This window comes from Ursus arctos, unplaced genomic scaffold (genome assembly GCF_023065955.2).
Source record: "Ursus arctos isolate Adak ecotype North America unplaced genomic scaffold, UrsArc2.0 scaffold_22, whole genome shotgun sequence".
Classification (NCBI taxonomy): domain Eukaryota; kingdom Metazoa; phylum Chordata; class Mammalia; order Carnivora; family Ursidae; genus Ursus; species Ursus arctos.
This window is the reverse complement of record NW_026622897.1, coordinates 4001142-4018134: the sequence shown is the minus strand read 5'-3', so window position 1 is coordinate 4018134 and position 16993 is coordinate 4001142. Positions and strand designations below refer to the sequence as shown.

General features: G+C 38.9%; 1 long non-coding RNA gene across 2 annotated transcripts in view; it reads right to left on the bottom strand.

The window, feature by feature from the left end:
- The window catches only part of LOC125282454 (uncharacterized), a 406235-nt gene that overhangs the window by 114543 nt on the left and 274699 nt on the right, over nucleotides 1–16993 (bottom strand). The window lies entirely within an intron of this gene.

Sequence of the window (16993 nt, the reverse complement as noted above, 5' to 3'; positions counted from 1 at the left end):
ATAGAGTAACTTAACTCTCATAGATTGCTGAGCAGGAATGTAAACTGCTACAGCACCTTCAAAAACTCTTTAGCAGGATTTACTAACATTGAAACAAACACATACCCTTTGACCCAGGTGTTTTAGTCCTGGCTCTAGCCAATAAAAATACATATAAATGTGCAGTTGTAATAGCACCAAACAGGATACAATTCAAAAGTCTATCAAGAGTAATTGGGAAAAAATGTTGTATATTATAAAGTATATTATACAGCAATGAAAATGAATAAATTCTAGTTTAATGCAATAATATGGATAAATGTTAATAACCTAACATTGAACAAAAGATGCCGGACGTGGGGGAAGGGCGCCAGGGAGACTGTGGAGTAGGATGGTCCTGAGATCAAATTGTTCCATGGACACACTGAGGTAACATCTACATCTACGCAAATAACTCTGAAAACAATGTTAAGATTCATAGAATAGACCTTCTACAATTAATCCTAGAAAGGAGACCACATCAAAAAGGCTAGGAGGGGCAGAGCTGGGGCTGGGAACCAAACCCCTGATGGGACTAAACACAGCTGGGAGGGGCACTATAAGCATGGAGAAGCAAGAGACTCAGACCCCACACCAGGCACCTCCGGCACAGGGGACCCACACTGGGAAGATGAGTCCCCATCTTATCTGGCTTTGAAAACCAGCAGGGCTTAACTGTGGGAGCTTTAAAAACCAGTGGAGCTTAATTGTGGGAGAGCTAGAGGGTGAAACGAGATGGTGCGCCTGCCCTTAAATAGTCAACATAATAAGTCCCTCAGCCCAAGACATAGCCAGAAGCAACAGTTTACAAAGTGCCCGAGGTGACGTGAAGAAGATTTACTGACTAATCTAAGAATGTGTGCTGGAGGGCAAGGATCTTCAGGAAATTTCTCCAGGGACAATAGTGCCATGGGTGCCATTTCTCTCTGCCTCTCCAGCCTAGATAACCAGATACTTGCAGGGGGCTGTTCTGCCCTGCCACGGTGCTTCCCTGCAGACCTGCCCAACATCCTTGCCTTGGCAGGCATCCCTCCAAAATGGGCCCTGCACGCAGTCCCAGGAGGGACCAGCACCACTCTAAAGTAACTCCGGCCCTGGAGAGGGAGAGAGTTAACACCATACACTAGTATCCCCCCATTCCAGCAGTGTGGCCTCTTAGCTGGTGGCCCAGAGAGCAAGCCCCGCCCTTCAGTGCTCAGCAGCTGTGGCAGAGGCTAATGTGGACAGCTAGTCTGAGTGCCAGCCCCACTCACCGAGGAGGGCCTCTCGGCTGGCCACGTACGGAACAAGCCCTACCCTTTGGTGTTCCAGCAACTGTAGCAGACAGGATACCTGCATAATCTAGGCTGACTGCTGATTCCACCCCTAACTAGAGTGTCTCAGTGGATGGCCTCAGACAGATCTCTCAACAGCACGGGCAACAAATGTTGTCGTACACCCAGAGAAGGCAAAGTAGGTCATTTCAGCCAGCTGGGGTGAAGGCAATGAAGGCTGACTACAGTAGTAGGGTGCAGGCAGCCCACACCATGGGCATCCTTAAGCGCCTGGTTCTGGTGACCGGGGAGGTTGCACTAGAGAGCACTACAGGACCTCTCCCACACAAGACCACTATTCTCAAGACCAGGCAACATATCTCACCTACCTAAGACATAGAAACACATACAGACAGACAAAATTGTAAGACAGAGGAATACGTCACAAATTCAAGAACAGGGCAAAATCACAATAAAAGAACTAAAGGCACTGGAGAAAAGCAATATGTCCTGATAAAGAATTTGAAGTAATGGTCGTTAAGATACTCACTGGACTTGAGAAAAGAGTGGATAAACTCAATGAGAACTTCAACAAAGAAAGAGAAAATATAAAAAAGATCCAGTCAGAAGGGAAGAATTCTAATAAATGTAATAAAAAATATACGAGAGGCAAGCAACAGCAGATTAAAATATGCAGAAGAACAAATCAGTGATCTGGATGGCAAGGTAATGGAAAACCACCAAGGTGAACAGCAAAAAGAAGAAAGAATAAAAAATGAGAATAAGTTAAGGGATCTCAGTGACATTGCCAAGAATAGTAACATTTGCATTACAGGGAACCCAGAAGAGAAAGAGGGCAGAAAATTTATTTGAAGAGATAATAGCTGAAAAATCCTCTAATCTGGGAAGAAAAACCCATAACACATCCATGTCCAGAAGGTACAGAGAGCACTTAACAAGATGAACCCAAGGACGTACATACCAAGACACGTATTAATTAAAATGGCAGAAAATACTGATGAAGAGAGAATTTTAAAAGTAACAAGAGAAAACATTTACATATAAGGGAAACCCCATAAGGCTATCAGCTGATTTTTCAGTAGAAATTTGCATGCCAGAGAGAATAGCATGATATTTTCAAAGTGCTGAAAGGAAAAATCTACAATCAAGAATAGTTTACCTGGGGGTGCCTGGGTGGCACAGCGGTTAAGCGCTTGCCTTTGGCTCAGGGCGTGATCCTGGCGTTATGGGATCGAGCCCCACATCAGGCTCTTCCGCTATGAGCCTGCTTCTTCCTCTCCCACTCCCCCTGCTTGTGTTCCCTCTCTCGCTGGCTGTCTCTATCTCTGTCGAATAAATAAATAAAATCTTTAAAAAAAAAAAAAAAAAGAATAGTCTACCTGGCAAATTTATCATTTAGATTAGAAAGAAAAATGAAGAGTTTCCCCAGGCATAAAATTTAAAGGTCATCACCATTAAACCAGCCATACAAGAAATGTTGAAGGGAATTCTTGAAGTGGAACGAAAAGGTAAGAAATTATGAAAATTATGAAGAGGAAAAGTTAGTCAAGAGATATGCAAAATAAAAAGATGTACTATATGCAATTATATACACAAAATGTGTGTGTGGGGGGGGGAGTAAAAATTTAGTGCTTTTAGAACGTGTTCAAACTTAAGCAACCATGAGCCTAATACAGACTGCTGTACATGTAAGGTGTTCTACACGAACTCACTGATGAGCACAAATCAAAAATTGTACTAGGTACACGAAAAATAAAGGGAAAGGAATCTCAGCATAACACTGAAGAAAGCCATCAAACCACAAGGGAACAGAACGAAAGAAGATAAAAGGAATAGAGAAGAGCAAACAGCAACAACAACAACAAAACAAAAAAACAAAAACAAAACCAAAAACCCTACAAAATCCCAAAAAACAAACAAACAAAAAAAGAAAGCAATTAATAAGAAGGCAGTAAGTACCTACCTATGAAAAATTACGTTCAATGCAATGGACCAAATGCTTCAACAAAAGAAATAGGAAAACTGCATGAACAAAACAAAACAAGACCCATCTACATGCTGCCTACAAGAGACTCACTTCAGACGTAAAGACATACCGAGGCAATGAAAGGTTGGAGAAACATATACCCTGCAACTGGTGGTGGGGTGGGGGGATAAGAGAGTTGGAGTGGCAATACTTGCATCAGACAAAATAGACTTTAAAACTAAGACTTTTAGCAAGAGACAATGAAGGGCACTGCAAAATGATAAAGGGATCAATCATACAAGTGTATATAACAATTATAAATTAAATTATAAATTAAATATATATAAATAATATATATAACTATATATAGTTATATATATATATATAGCTATAACTATAAATAACAATTATAAATAACTTCAACATTGAAGCACCTAAATACGTTAAACAAATACTAACAGACATAGGGAAAGAAACGTTGACAGTTACACAATAATAGTAGAGGACTTTAACACCTCACTTAATATCAACAGGTATATCATCCAGATAGAAAATTAACAAGGAAACCGTGGTTTGAACAACACATTAGACTGGATGGACTTAACAGATATATACAGGACATTCTATTCCAGACCATAGAATACACATTCTTTTTAGGTGCACGAAGAACATTCTCCAGGATAGATCACATGGTGGGCCACAAAACAAGTCTCAATAAATTTAAGAAGATTGAAATCACATCAAGGAGCTTTCCAACCATACGGGATGAAATTAGAAGTCAATCATAAGAAAAAATCTGGAAGAAAAACAAACATACAGAGGACAATCAACTGCTACTAAACAATGAATGGGTTAACCAAGAAATCAAAGAGAGAATCAAAAAATACATGCATACAAATGAAATGAAAACATGATGGTACAAATTCTTTGGGTTATAGCAAAATACATTCAAATTGTGAATTTTATAACAGTATAGGCCTTTCTCAAGAAACAAGAACATTTTCAAATAAGCCACCTAAGCCTACAGCTAAAGAAGCAAGAAAGGAAGAGAGCCTAAAGCCAGTAGAAGGAAGGAAATAATAAAGATTAGAGTAGAAATAAATGAAATAAAGACTATAAAAATAGTAGAAAATATAATGAAACCGAGAGCTCAGTCTTTGAAAAGATAAACAATATTGATCAACCTTTAGCAAGACTCATAAAGAAAATAAGAGAACCTAAATTAAAATCAGAAATGAAGGAGAAATAACATTTGACACCACAGTACTACAAAGGATTTTAAGAGAATATTATGAAAAACTATATGCCAACAAATTAGACAACCTAGAAGTGGATAAATTCCTAGAAACGTAGAATTCTCCAAAAATGAATCACCAAGTAATAAAAAACTTGAACTGGTCAATTAGCAGTAACAAAATTGAATCAGTAATCAAAGAACTCTTAACAAAAAAAAGTCTAGGACCAGATTCTACCAACATTTAAAGAAGAGTTAATGCCTATTCTTTTCAAACTATTTCAAAAAGTAGAAGTGGAAAAAAACTTCTAAATTCCTTCTACAAAGGCAACATTACCCTATTATTAAAACCAGACAAAGACACTACAAAAAAAAGAAAACTACAGGCCACTATCTTTGATAAACATAGATGCAAAAATCCTTGACAAAATATTAGCAAGCCAAATTCAACAATACATTACAAAAATCATTTACCACAATTAAATCAGATTTATTCTAGGAATCAAGGATGGTTCAATATTTGCCAATCAATCAATGTGATACATCACATTAATAAGAGAAAGGACAAAAACACATGATCCTCTCACAGCGCACACGAAAAGCATCTGACAAAATACAACATCCATTCATGATAAAAACGCTCAACAAATTGGGTTTTCAGGAAACATACTCCAACATAATAAAGGCCATCTATGAAAAACACAAAGCAAACATCATATTCATTGGTGAAAAATTGAGAGCTTTTCCTCTAAAGATCAGGAACAGGACAAAGGATGTCCACTTTCACCAGTTCTATTCAACATAGTACTAGAAGTTAAACTGAGCTACCCTATGATCCAGCCATTGCACTACTGGGTGTTTACCCCAAAGATACAGACGTAGTGAAGAGAAGGGCCATAGGCACCCCAATGTTCATAGCAGCATTGTCCACAATAGCTAAATCGTGGAAGGAACCGAGATGCCCTTCAACAGATGACTGGATTAAGAAGTTGTGGTCCATATATACAATGGAATATTACTCAGCTATCAGAAAGAACGAGTTCTCAACATTTGCTGCAACATGGACGGCACTGGAGGAGATAATGCTAAGTGAAATAAGTCAAGCAGAGAAAGACAACTATCATATGATTTCTCTCATCTATGGAACATAAGAACTAGGATGATTGGTAGGGGAAGAAAGGGATAAAGAAAGGGGGGGGGTAATCAGAAGGGGGAATGAAGCATGAGAGACTATGGACTATGAGAAACAAACTGAGGGCTACAGAGGGGAGGGGGGTGGGGGAATGGGATAGACCGGTGATGGGTAGTAAGGAGGGCACGTATTGCATGGTGCACTGGGTGTTATATGCAACTAATGAATCATCGAACTTTACATCAGAAACCGGGGATGTACTGTATGGTGACTAACATAATGTAATAAAAAATCATTAAAAAAAAAAAAGTCCTACGTAGAGTGATCAGATAAGAAAAAGAGATAAAAGGCATCCAATTGGTAAGGAAGAAGTAAGGTTGTCACTATTTGCAGATAGCATGATACTACATATACAAAACTCCAAACACCAAAAAATATTGGATCTGACTACTGAATTCAGGAATATTGCAGGCACAAAATTATAATAATGAAATCGAGTGCATTTCTGTACACTACTAACAACGTAGCAGAAAAAGAAATTAAGAAAACAATCCCATTTACAATTGTATGAAAAAGAACAGAAAAGCTAGGAATAAACTTAACCAAGGAGGTGAAAGACCTACACTTCGAAAACTGTAAGACACTGATGAAAGAAATTGATGACTACACAAATGGAAAGATATACCATGCTCAAAGAATGAAGAAGGTGATTAAAATGTCCATACTCCCCAAAGCAATCTACAGTTTCATTGCAATCCCTATCAAAATACCAGTACTGTTTTTGATAAAACTAGAACAACTGATCCTTAAATTTCTATGGAACCATAAAAGACCTCGAATAGCCACAGCAAACTTGAGAAAAAAGAACAAGCCTGGCGATATCAAAATCTCAGATTTCAAGATATACTACAAAGCTATAGTAATTCAAATAGTATGGTACTGGCACAAAAATATACACAGAGATCAGTGGAACAGGATAGAGAGTCTAGAAATAAACCCATACCTATATGGTCAATTAATCTATGATGAAGGAGGCAAGAGCATAAAATGAGGGAAAGACAGAATCTTCAATAAATGGAGCTGGGAAAACTGGACAGACACATGCACAAGAATGAACCTGGGTCACTTCCTTACACTATACCCAAAAATAAACTCAAAACAGATTAAAGACCTAAATTTGAGACCTGAAGCCATAAAACTAAAAGAAAACATAGGCAGTAATCTCTTGGATACTGACCTTAGCAACATTTTTCTAGATATGTCTCTGATATGTCTCTTGTCTCTAAATACGAGGCAAGGGGAAATCAAGCAAAAATAAACTACTGGGGCTAAACCAAAATAAAAAGCTTCTGCACAGCAAAGGAAACCATCAACAAAATGAAAAGGCAACCTACCAAATGGGAGAAGATATTTGTAAGTGAGATATCCAATAAAGGGTTAATATCAGAAATTCATAAAGAACTTATATAACACAAAACCAAAAAACCAATTCTATTAAAAATGGGTAGAGGACCTGAACAGACATATTTCCAAAAGAGACATTACAGAGAGCTCACAGACACACGAAAAGATACTTAACATCACCAGACATCAGGAAAATGTAAATCAAAACCACAATGATATATCACCTTACACCTGTCAGAATGACTAGCATCAAAAAGATAAGAAATAACATGTGTTGGTGAGGATGTGGAGAAAAGGGAACCCTCGTGCACTGCTGATGGGAATGCAAACTGGTGCGGCCACTATGGAAAACAGTACGGAGGTTTCTCAAAAAATCAAAAATAGAATACAGTATGATCCAATAATTCCACTATCAATGAAATACACACACACACACACACACACACACACACACACACACAGGAATATTACTCAAGTCATAAAAGAATGAGATCTTCCTATTTACATCAGCATGGATGGGCCTAGAGTGTATTACGCTAAGTGAAATAGGTCAGAGAATGACAAATACCATATAACTCCATTTATATGTGGAACCCAAAAAATGAAACAAAAAAAGAAACAAAAACAGACTTCTAAATATAGAGAACAATCTGGTGGTTGTCAAAGGGGTGGGGGTGGGGGACTAGGTGAAACAGATAAAGAGATTAAAAGGTTATAAACTTCTAGTTATAAAATTAATAATAGTGGTAAAAAGTACAACATAGGGAACACAGTCAATAATATTGTGATAATGGTATATGGTGGCTATCCTTAGAGTGGTGAGCACTGACTAATGTATAGAATTATTGAACCAACGTTATATAAATGAAATTACTGTAACATTGTATGTTAATTATGCTTCGATTTTTAAAAAGATGCCACATATAAAAGAATTTAAAGTGAACGAATCCCTTTATAAATTTTTCATCAACATTTTAGTCCATAATTAACTTATGGAGTTACAACAATAACTTAATCCATAGAGTTGCAAGAATTAAGAGGGTTATTGCAATATCTTATCCAGGAAACTATAAAGGTCTCCTCTCGAATCATAGCAGCTGGAAAACAAAAAAGTGCTAGTAATGGGGAAGAAAAGAAATTAAACAAATTTTAGGTTTCCCTGAATTTTTGTTTCTGTAGTGCTTTTTTTTTTTTTTTTGGTCTTAACCAACACACTCATACTCAATATGTCTAATGATGTGTTGATAAACCAGCTCTCAAAATAAAAAAGGACCCTCACTTGTAGCACTTACTGATTTCCATACTGTAAATATTGCCAACATGGCCAATGTCAAGTTATCCAGTGGGATGTCAATGAACCCAAGGTTGGGAGGAGATACACGTAATCAGCTTGTCTGGGACCGTTGGAACGAGCTCCACTATGCCACTGAATGTAAACGATTAATAACACATTTAAGACCTCACAAGCAGTATCCCATAATTTTAAATTAATAATTGTTTCAGTGCAACCAGGTTACAAGCCATTTCATGCTGTTTGTAATGAAAGAATTTGTTGAGGAAATTCAGGTAAAGAATATTGAGGGGATGTAGTGGTAGCATAGTGTAGTGGAAAAGGCGAAATACATGGAGTCAAAACCCTAAAGCAAACATCGCTTATGATTTTAACATTCTCAACACTTACTCTATTTCTGGGAACACACCTGCAAGTTTCTGGCATGCATTGGCAGGTAATTTTGCAGGCATGACAATTTGTAATAACTATGTGTTTTCTTAATAATTTATTTCCTTTTTGGGTTTTAATTCCTTTTATACAATGTTTGAGCTATCCTTTCCTGTTAGTATATTGTTCTTAATGGCAGAGGAGAGAGAAGTAAAGTAAGGGTTGAGTCACTCTGCTTACTCTGTCATTTGCTAAAATTATAGTATTATCCAAGCAAGGGATCTATCCGATCTCATTGATCTGAAAGTAGTTGTGAGAATATTTATGTTGCATTCCGAGTTTTACATGTCTATTCAGTGCCTGGTGGAGAGGTCCGCACTTAGGATGCATTCAATGAAAGAAAATATTTGTCAGAATAAATACATGAGAGGAAATAAAAATAAATAAATGATTATGTTCTGGGTTCTAGTATTCACACTATATTCAAGTAAGTCTGTGTCACTTAGCTGTAGTTTTTCTTAACCAACTATAACCCATGTTCTGTACATGATCCACTGAAATTTTAGCAATATGGACTGATCACTACTTAGTCACCAAGGACTCTTTCATTTATTTCTCCCTTCCAAAAATTATTAAGATAACACTGTTTATACAAGTATTGACTTCACCCTACTGAGCTATTTTCTATATTTGGATCTTTGCCTGTGGAAGTAGATAGAATTTAGTATCTTTATTTTTTCAGTCTGCTTTTCTAAAGTGTAGGTAAGTGGTTGAGTAAATTAGCAAATTAGATCAGTAATTCCAAGTCTTAGCACTTTATCAAAATCATCTTTTACATTTTTTGGCAATTCCTAGATTTCACCTCCGAAGAGCTGCTTCCAGCAAATCCGGCCTGGGAGCCTAGTAGTGGCATTGTTTTCGGGTGACTGGGATGTATGTAGTCGGACTTGTGCAGGGCTTCTCAAACTCAATAGGCATTTGCCTCACCTGGGATCTCGGTAAAGTGCACATTCTAATTTCGGAGATTATTTAAAAATTCTGGTAAGCTCTTGGATGATCTCTTCGAGAGCGAGAGTCTAAATTAAATATGTCATCTCATTGGTTTGAACTGGGGTGTGATTGCATGTGTTGTGACAGCAGAATCAACTGCTGTTTCAATTCTACATATAAGAGCACCTAGGACTCAGGGCACATGCAGTCATAGCTAATGGCAGGATATTTGAGCATAGGAGCATTTTTCTGTTTTTTTTTTTTTCTTTTTAAAAATTTTCTCTCAAGAAAAATACCAACAGATGTATGGATGGGTGGTTCAATATGACCCTGTCCAGCTAATGCATTCAATTATTACGAATCTAAAAAAATATTTATGGAATGCCTCAGGGTCCTTTCTCTGTTCAGATACAACTTGTAACTACTCTATGGTCTCAGTGGTTTCACAGAGGTAGTCTGGTTTTTCCTCTAGAAAATCAGTCTTGCTTATTGCATGCATTTCATTAACATGCAATGACTCTTAAGGAAGCTTTTGAGAACACCAAACCTTTTTTTTGGGGGGGGGGTGGAGGAAGGAAAAGAGAGAAATTATTAAAAGCCACCAAAATTAACACAGCTTCTCAGATTTAAATAGCACCAATGAAAATCATGCGAAAAGGAATTTGTAATTACTTACTAATTGTCTCAGTTGGAGGCATAATTAGAGGTGATTACTAGAAGTAATAGTACAATAGAAAGTGTAGAAAAAGTTTGCCTGTGACCGCCCAGCAACTTGCAGACAATGAATTATAACAGGAGACAGTGCTGTAGCATGTAACTTGAAATAAGGGATGGAAATAATTCACGCTCATGAGTTCCCACTGCAGAAAAGTGTGTGTGCCTGTGTGCCAGCCGGGGCAGGGTGGCGAGCAGGAATTTATCTTTTATCCTTGCCTTTGGAACAGTGATTTGTATACAGTGGCTCTGCATTATGCTTCTAGAGAACCTGACCAGTAATTAATAATCAAATATGTCTAGCATTCATTTGTCTACCATACCCATGAATTAAATAGACCGTGGGCTGGATCTGTGTACTCAGTGACAACATATTCCTCGTTCAGCAGCAGAAAAACAAGAACAAAGGAAGCAGAAAAAGCTAACAATTATGGAGAGCTCACTGTGTACCAAGCCGCACAGTAATACTTTACATTAATTATAACTTTGAGTACTTATAACATCCCTAATAAGGTAGTGGGATGCAGAGAGTATCGGGGGTTCTCTGGATAAAAGGGTTAAACCAAAGAAACGGGGTCCTGTTGGGACAGTTGGAAGCAGGGACCTTATCTTCTCCATGAAAAAAAAAAATTAACTCCTTTTTCTTCTGCAAGATAAGGATGTTGTTCTGTTAACACTTGTTGTGGTTCAAAAACCAAGAGGATTCTGGATACCTGTAATATGTTTATTTAAAATATATTAATTTCTAACCACTTTTTACCTGGACATTTACAGAAGTTTCCTCAGTAATGATAATTTTGAACTTCACTCAAACCGTTTAATCCTTGAAAGTAGCAATCGTTAAAGGAATTCCCCTACCCCTTGAGTCCTAGGAAATAAATGATTGACCACAAGAAGCCAAGATTCCTGAATGTCTTAGAAAGACTTGGGAATAACCAGGCTAGTCACTCACCTTAGGACAGGGCCAGGGACAGACCCTCCCAATTCCCAACTTTTACTTAATCAGTGATTAGTTGAATTGTTTGTCCCCACTGGTCAATACGAACAAAATGCTTGTGAATTTGACTTTGTGATTCTCCTCTCCCCACGTGACCCTGAACTTTGACCGGAGCCTGACCCAGCATCATAATGCAGAACGTTCTTCCTGAGGACCTCTCCCATGTGTCTTGGTCTCAGTTCTTTCTAGCTTTGCTTACTTCTCCTTATGTAAGAAAGGCCTTTTTCTGTCTGACCTTGAGACACTTACTTATCTTATAGTCAGAGTTTCTCCCTGTTACCATCTTGTTTTCAGATACAGTCTCTCATTTCTTTGGATTTGTTTTTATTTCAGAAGTGTCTTCCTATCTCCAGGAACACCTCTCCAATCTATCCGCCATGCTTCCATAAGGCACACAATTTCAGGGGGCACCGTTTCCACGGCAGCAATGTGAATGGCATCCCCTGGACCCTGCACAAGCATAGCGTCTGTGGTCATCCGTGATAGTTTGGGCCTCAGCAGTGACGTCTTTCAGTCTCAAACTGACCACTTTATTCCCCTGCCTAAAACTATGTTAGTGACTCTAAAGTCTCAGTAGGAAAACTCCAAACTCTTTGGTTTGACTTACAGGGACTTTTACCACTTGGGTCCCAGTTATTTCTCTGGTTTCATCTCCTACCACTCTTTCTGCGTCCTTTAATAATCTCAGGATCCCTTATTCCCAATTTTTTCTGTCATTAAACCAGCTCTTCTCTCTGCCTCAAATGCCTTTTCCCTTATTTCTAAATTTCACACTCTTGCTTTTTACTCAGGGTTATGTGTGAGAATCGTCACCACAGTGAAGCCTTTCTTTAATCCTCTCTGTGACTTCCAGTCAGAGCTGGGCACTCTGTTACATGACTAGCTGTATCCTAAAACAGTAAAAATAATCCACAGATACATTATTAGAATTCATCACTGAATTTAGCAAGGTTACTGGATACCAGGGTAATATTTAAAATCAATGGTGCCTCTCTATATACCAGCAAAAAGTAAATAGAATAAAAAAAATTAAAAATGTATTTTATAATAGTATTAAAAAGCATCAAATATCTATGAATAAATAGATTTCATTTGAGACCTCTGCATTCAAGACAAGTTGCGAGAAGATAAAGGAGAATTCCTTTCCAGCTGTGGTAGATTTTTTTAAAAGATTTATTTATTTGAGAGAGAGAGAAAGAGAGAACACAAGCAGGGGGGAGGGGCAGAGGGAGAAGGAGAGGGAGAAGCAGACCCCCACCCCACCACCACTGAGCAGGGAACCCAATGCGGGACTCGACCCCAGGATCCTGGGATCATGACCTGAGCCAAAGGCAGACAGATGCGTAACTGACTGAGCCTCCCAGGCGCCCTTCGGCTGTGGTAGATTAATGGATTTCTTTTTATATGTAAATAGAAAAATGAAAACAATTCTTAAAAAAAGCTGATTTCATAGAAACAGAACAGTATGCTGGTTTCCAACAGCTAGAGGGAGGGAGAGGTGGGGAGATTCAAGTCAAAGGGTACAAACTTTGAGTTATTATAAGAAGAATCCGTTCTGAGGACTGAATGGGAAGCATGGTGACTACCGTTCACAATACAGTATCGCATACTTGGGAATTCTGAGATTAGGTCTCAAGCATTCTCACAGCAACAACAAAAATTAGCTATGTCAGGTGACGGCTGCTTACTTATCTTGATCTCGGTAATCACTCCGCCAGGGAGATGTGCATCAACTCATGTTGTAGACTTTCCATATGTACAACTGTGTTTGTCAATTATCCCTCAAAGCCGGAAAAAGAACGAAAACTGGAAACAACATATACAACAAGAATTGGGCAATAGGCAACAGGATTCTGATCCCTGAGAGAAAATGAACTAAAAAGAGGGTTTGTTGCAGTGTATAACTGCAAACCAAATTACGCACACATTAGCGGCTCGCCTATATCCTCGGACTAAGCCCAGAGTAAAATATGTTGTTTCCTACAATCAAATGCACTACGTATTTTAAGAAGTAATGGGAACGCCAGTGGAATTTAGTATTGTCTAAAGCTGAACACATGATGTGGAAGAAAAGGAACCCTTGTGCACTGTCGGTGGAAATGCAAACTGGCGCAGCCGCTGTGGAAGACCTTAGGGACATTCCTCAAAAAGTTAAAAACGGAACGACCCTATGATCCCGCAACTGCACTGCTGCGTATTTACCGAAAGAATATCTGAACACCAAGTCAGAGAGATACACACACCTGACGTTGATAGCGGCATTGTTTACAAAGCCAAGATATGGAAGCAACCTCAGGGTCCATCGACTGATGGATGGATAAAGATGTAGAGCGCGCACACACACACACACACACACACACACTATTATTCAGCCACAAAAAAGAAGGAAATCATGCCATTTGCAAGGTCATGGATAGAGCTAGAGAGATAATGCTGAGAGAAAGACAAATGCCATATGATGTCACTCAGATGTGGATTTAAGACACAAAACAAAGGAGCAAATGGGGAAAAAAGACAGAGAGAGACCAAGAAACAGACTCAACTATAGATGGTGAGCAGAGGGGAGGAGGGTGGGGGAGGAGTGAAATACGTGATGGGGATGAAGGAGCGCACCTGTTGTGATGAGCACCGGGTGATGTATGGACGTGTTGAATCCCCATATTGTACACCTGAAAGTAATACTACACTGTATGTTAACTAACTGGAATTTAAATAAAACTTTGAAGAATTAAGTAAAACCCTTGTATTCCTAGAAAAGTAAAAAAAAAAAAAAAAAAACAAACCAAGTTAAACAACTGATAAGCTAACGATTCCACTCTTCGGTGTATATACAATAGGTTGTGTGTGTTGTGTTCACCAAATACATGCACTAGGATGTTAATAGCAGTACAATAGCCCAAACCGGAAATACCCAAATACCCACTAATAGTGGGATGGATAAGTGAGTTGTTATATACTGTACAGCAATGAAAATATAGGCTACGACTATAGTCAACAATGTGGATTCAGCTTACAAAAAGAGCATTGAAAAAAAGAAGTCTGCTACCAAAATACTGAATATGATTTCATTCCACTTATATAAAGTTAAAAAAAAAAGGCAAAGTAATCAGGAAGAAGCCCAAATAATGGTCATTCTTGACAACAGATAGTAAGTAGAAGGGAATGCAAAAAAGACCCATTGATGCTTGAAATGCTTGACTTTGGGGTCTGGGTAACATTTACGCCGCTGTGTTCAATTTGTGAAATTGACTGTGAAATCCTTACCTTTATAATTAACGCAATCTCCTGTATTTAAAATTTGCTTCAACGATATAAAAAAAAACATAAGGAATTTCTACACAGTTAAAATTAGCTCTAGTAAACTTAATGCTGTTTTCAATAACTGAACTGTAAAATCTCTCAAACTTTTCAAAAGCAGGAAATTAACAACTCTGTGCCTCATATTCCAAAAGCCTGACAGGGATTTTCAGTCAGTGCCTAGTGAAGAACAAGAGAAATAATTTGGCACATGTCATCTACTCATTACAATTTTCCACCTTTTTATCCCTTTGTCACTCAGTTGAATGCTTAACCTAGAGAAGTCTGGATTGGATTGATCTCATCCCACATTTTTATTTTTTACAAGTCCAGTGTATAGTATAGAGTGGTGTCTTCCCTGTGCTGGGGTGTATATCCTGACGCTTTTGTCCCATAGTATACACTCCTTCTTCCAGAAACAACATCTCCCATGTTTCAGGGAGCTAATCCTCTCCCTCTACCTGAATGGCCAAAGAGAAAGAGACTGACAATGCCAAATATTGGTAAGGATGTAATCCATTCGAACTTGCACTGTGGTCTGAATGGGAGGCTGTGGAGAGCACCTGTCCTGGGAGAACCCAAGGAATATGTCCTGCAGAATCCATTTGAGTCACCTTGGAGCTTACATTTTAATAAAAGAGAGAGATGCTGAAATAAGAAAAATATAGAGTATGTAGATGATAGTAAGTGCTATATTCAAAAAGCATAGAAGAAGGTTGACAAGTATACCTCTCATGGGGGACGCGGGTAACAGGACAGGTTATGTATGTGTGCAGATATGGCGTATATGGGAAATCTCTGCACCTGCCTCTCAATTTTGTTGTCAATCTAAAACTGCTCTAAAAAAAAAAAAAAGTCTTCAAAAAAATGGAAGAAGGAGAGGGAATGTTGGGGTTACGCATGTGTGATTTTAAGAACTAACAAAGAAGGATTTCTTGAGGTGATATGCTACAGAAAGCAAAGGGGATGCGGGAGTGAGCTTAGGGATTGTGTTGGGGAAGAGTGTTCTGGTAGAGAACAAAGTACAAAGACTCTGAAACAGGACAATGCCTAGTGTCTTCAAGGACTACAAAAGAGGTCAGTGTTACTAAACAGAATGAATGAAGTGCATGATTACTTTTTTTTAGATTTTAATTATTTGTTAGAGAGAAAGAGAGCACGAGCAGGGGGAGGCGCGCAGGGAAGGGGTGAGAGAGAATCTTCAAGCAGAATCCCCGCTTAGCAGGGAGCCTGATGCAGGACTCGATCCCAGGACCCTGAGATCATGACCTGAGCTGAAGTCAGACGCTGAACCGACTGAGCCACCCAGGTGCTCCTGCATGATTACTTTTATTTCTCTTGTTTGTTTCCTTGTTACAACAAGTATTTATTAAACATAAATTGTGTGCAAGTCTCCCAGCCAGGTGCTACTGATACAGGGATAACAAAGCCAACATCTGTAGTTCAAGAAGCTGCTTTAGAGCGTTCGAGTCTCCAAAAAGCCTTTAGAATCAGGTCCAAGTGCTTGGAGAAACCGAAAAAGCGGTTCACGTCTTGACCCTGGCCTCATCCCTCGCCAGGTTCATCAGTGTAAACAAGGTGTCCACTCTGTTCCATCGATTCTAAGCTGTTATCTTTTACTGCCTCATAGTTGTTATCATTGTTGTTGTTGTTGTTTACCTTTACTAATGTTGGTCCAGTTCAAATTTCTTTTTGTTGCAAGAATTCTAAAAAAAATTGGCTCCAGTTAAAGGTTTGCATATATGGTGGTGGTGGCAGGAAGGGTCACGAGGTAAGATGTGGAGGAAAAGGAGAGCCAGGCTTATTGGGAAACAGGAAGCTTCCTTCAAGAACTGCAGCAGCTGCTGTCTCAGTGCCTTTTGTTCTCCAGAAGCTTCTTTTTGCTCGTCTCTTCTACTTCTGACAGTTTCCTCTGCTCAAGCATGGTTTCTGATCCTACAGCAGGTTGGCTTACAAATGACTCTGGCTCCCTTCCTTCTCTCCAGTCTACGCCAGCCTCATCATGACATGTCCTACTGGAACAGCAAGCTGTCCCCACAAGGACACCATCATGAATGTACTCTTGTTGCTGACATTCTTGGGAGACAATCTTTCTGACTCAGCTCTGCAGGGTGACATGTTCCTTGTGGGTCAGGTTGGCTACTTGGCAGTAGGGAGGGAATCACGTTTCAAGAGCTATCAGCAAAGCAGGTACATGAGAAAAAGTCTGGCATCTGGCAAAATGTGAGTATGCTGCACCCTCAAGGTCCCCTCTTTTTGGCTCGTTGGAAGGAGCGTGGTTATGAGGAGTCTGATACGGAGCCAGAT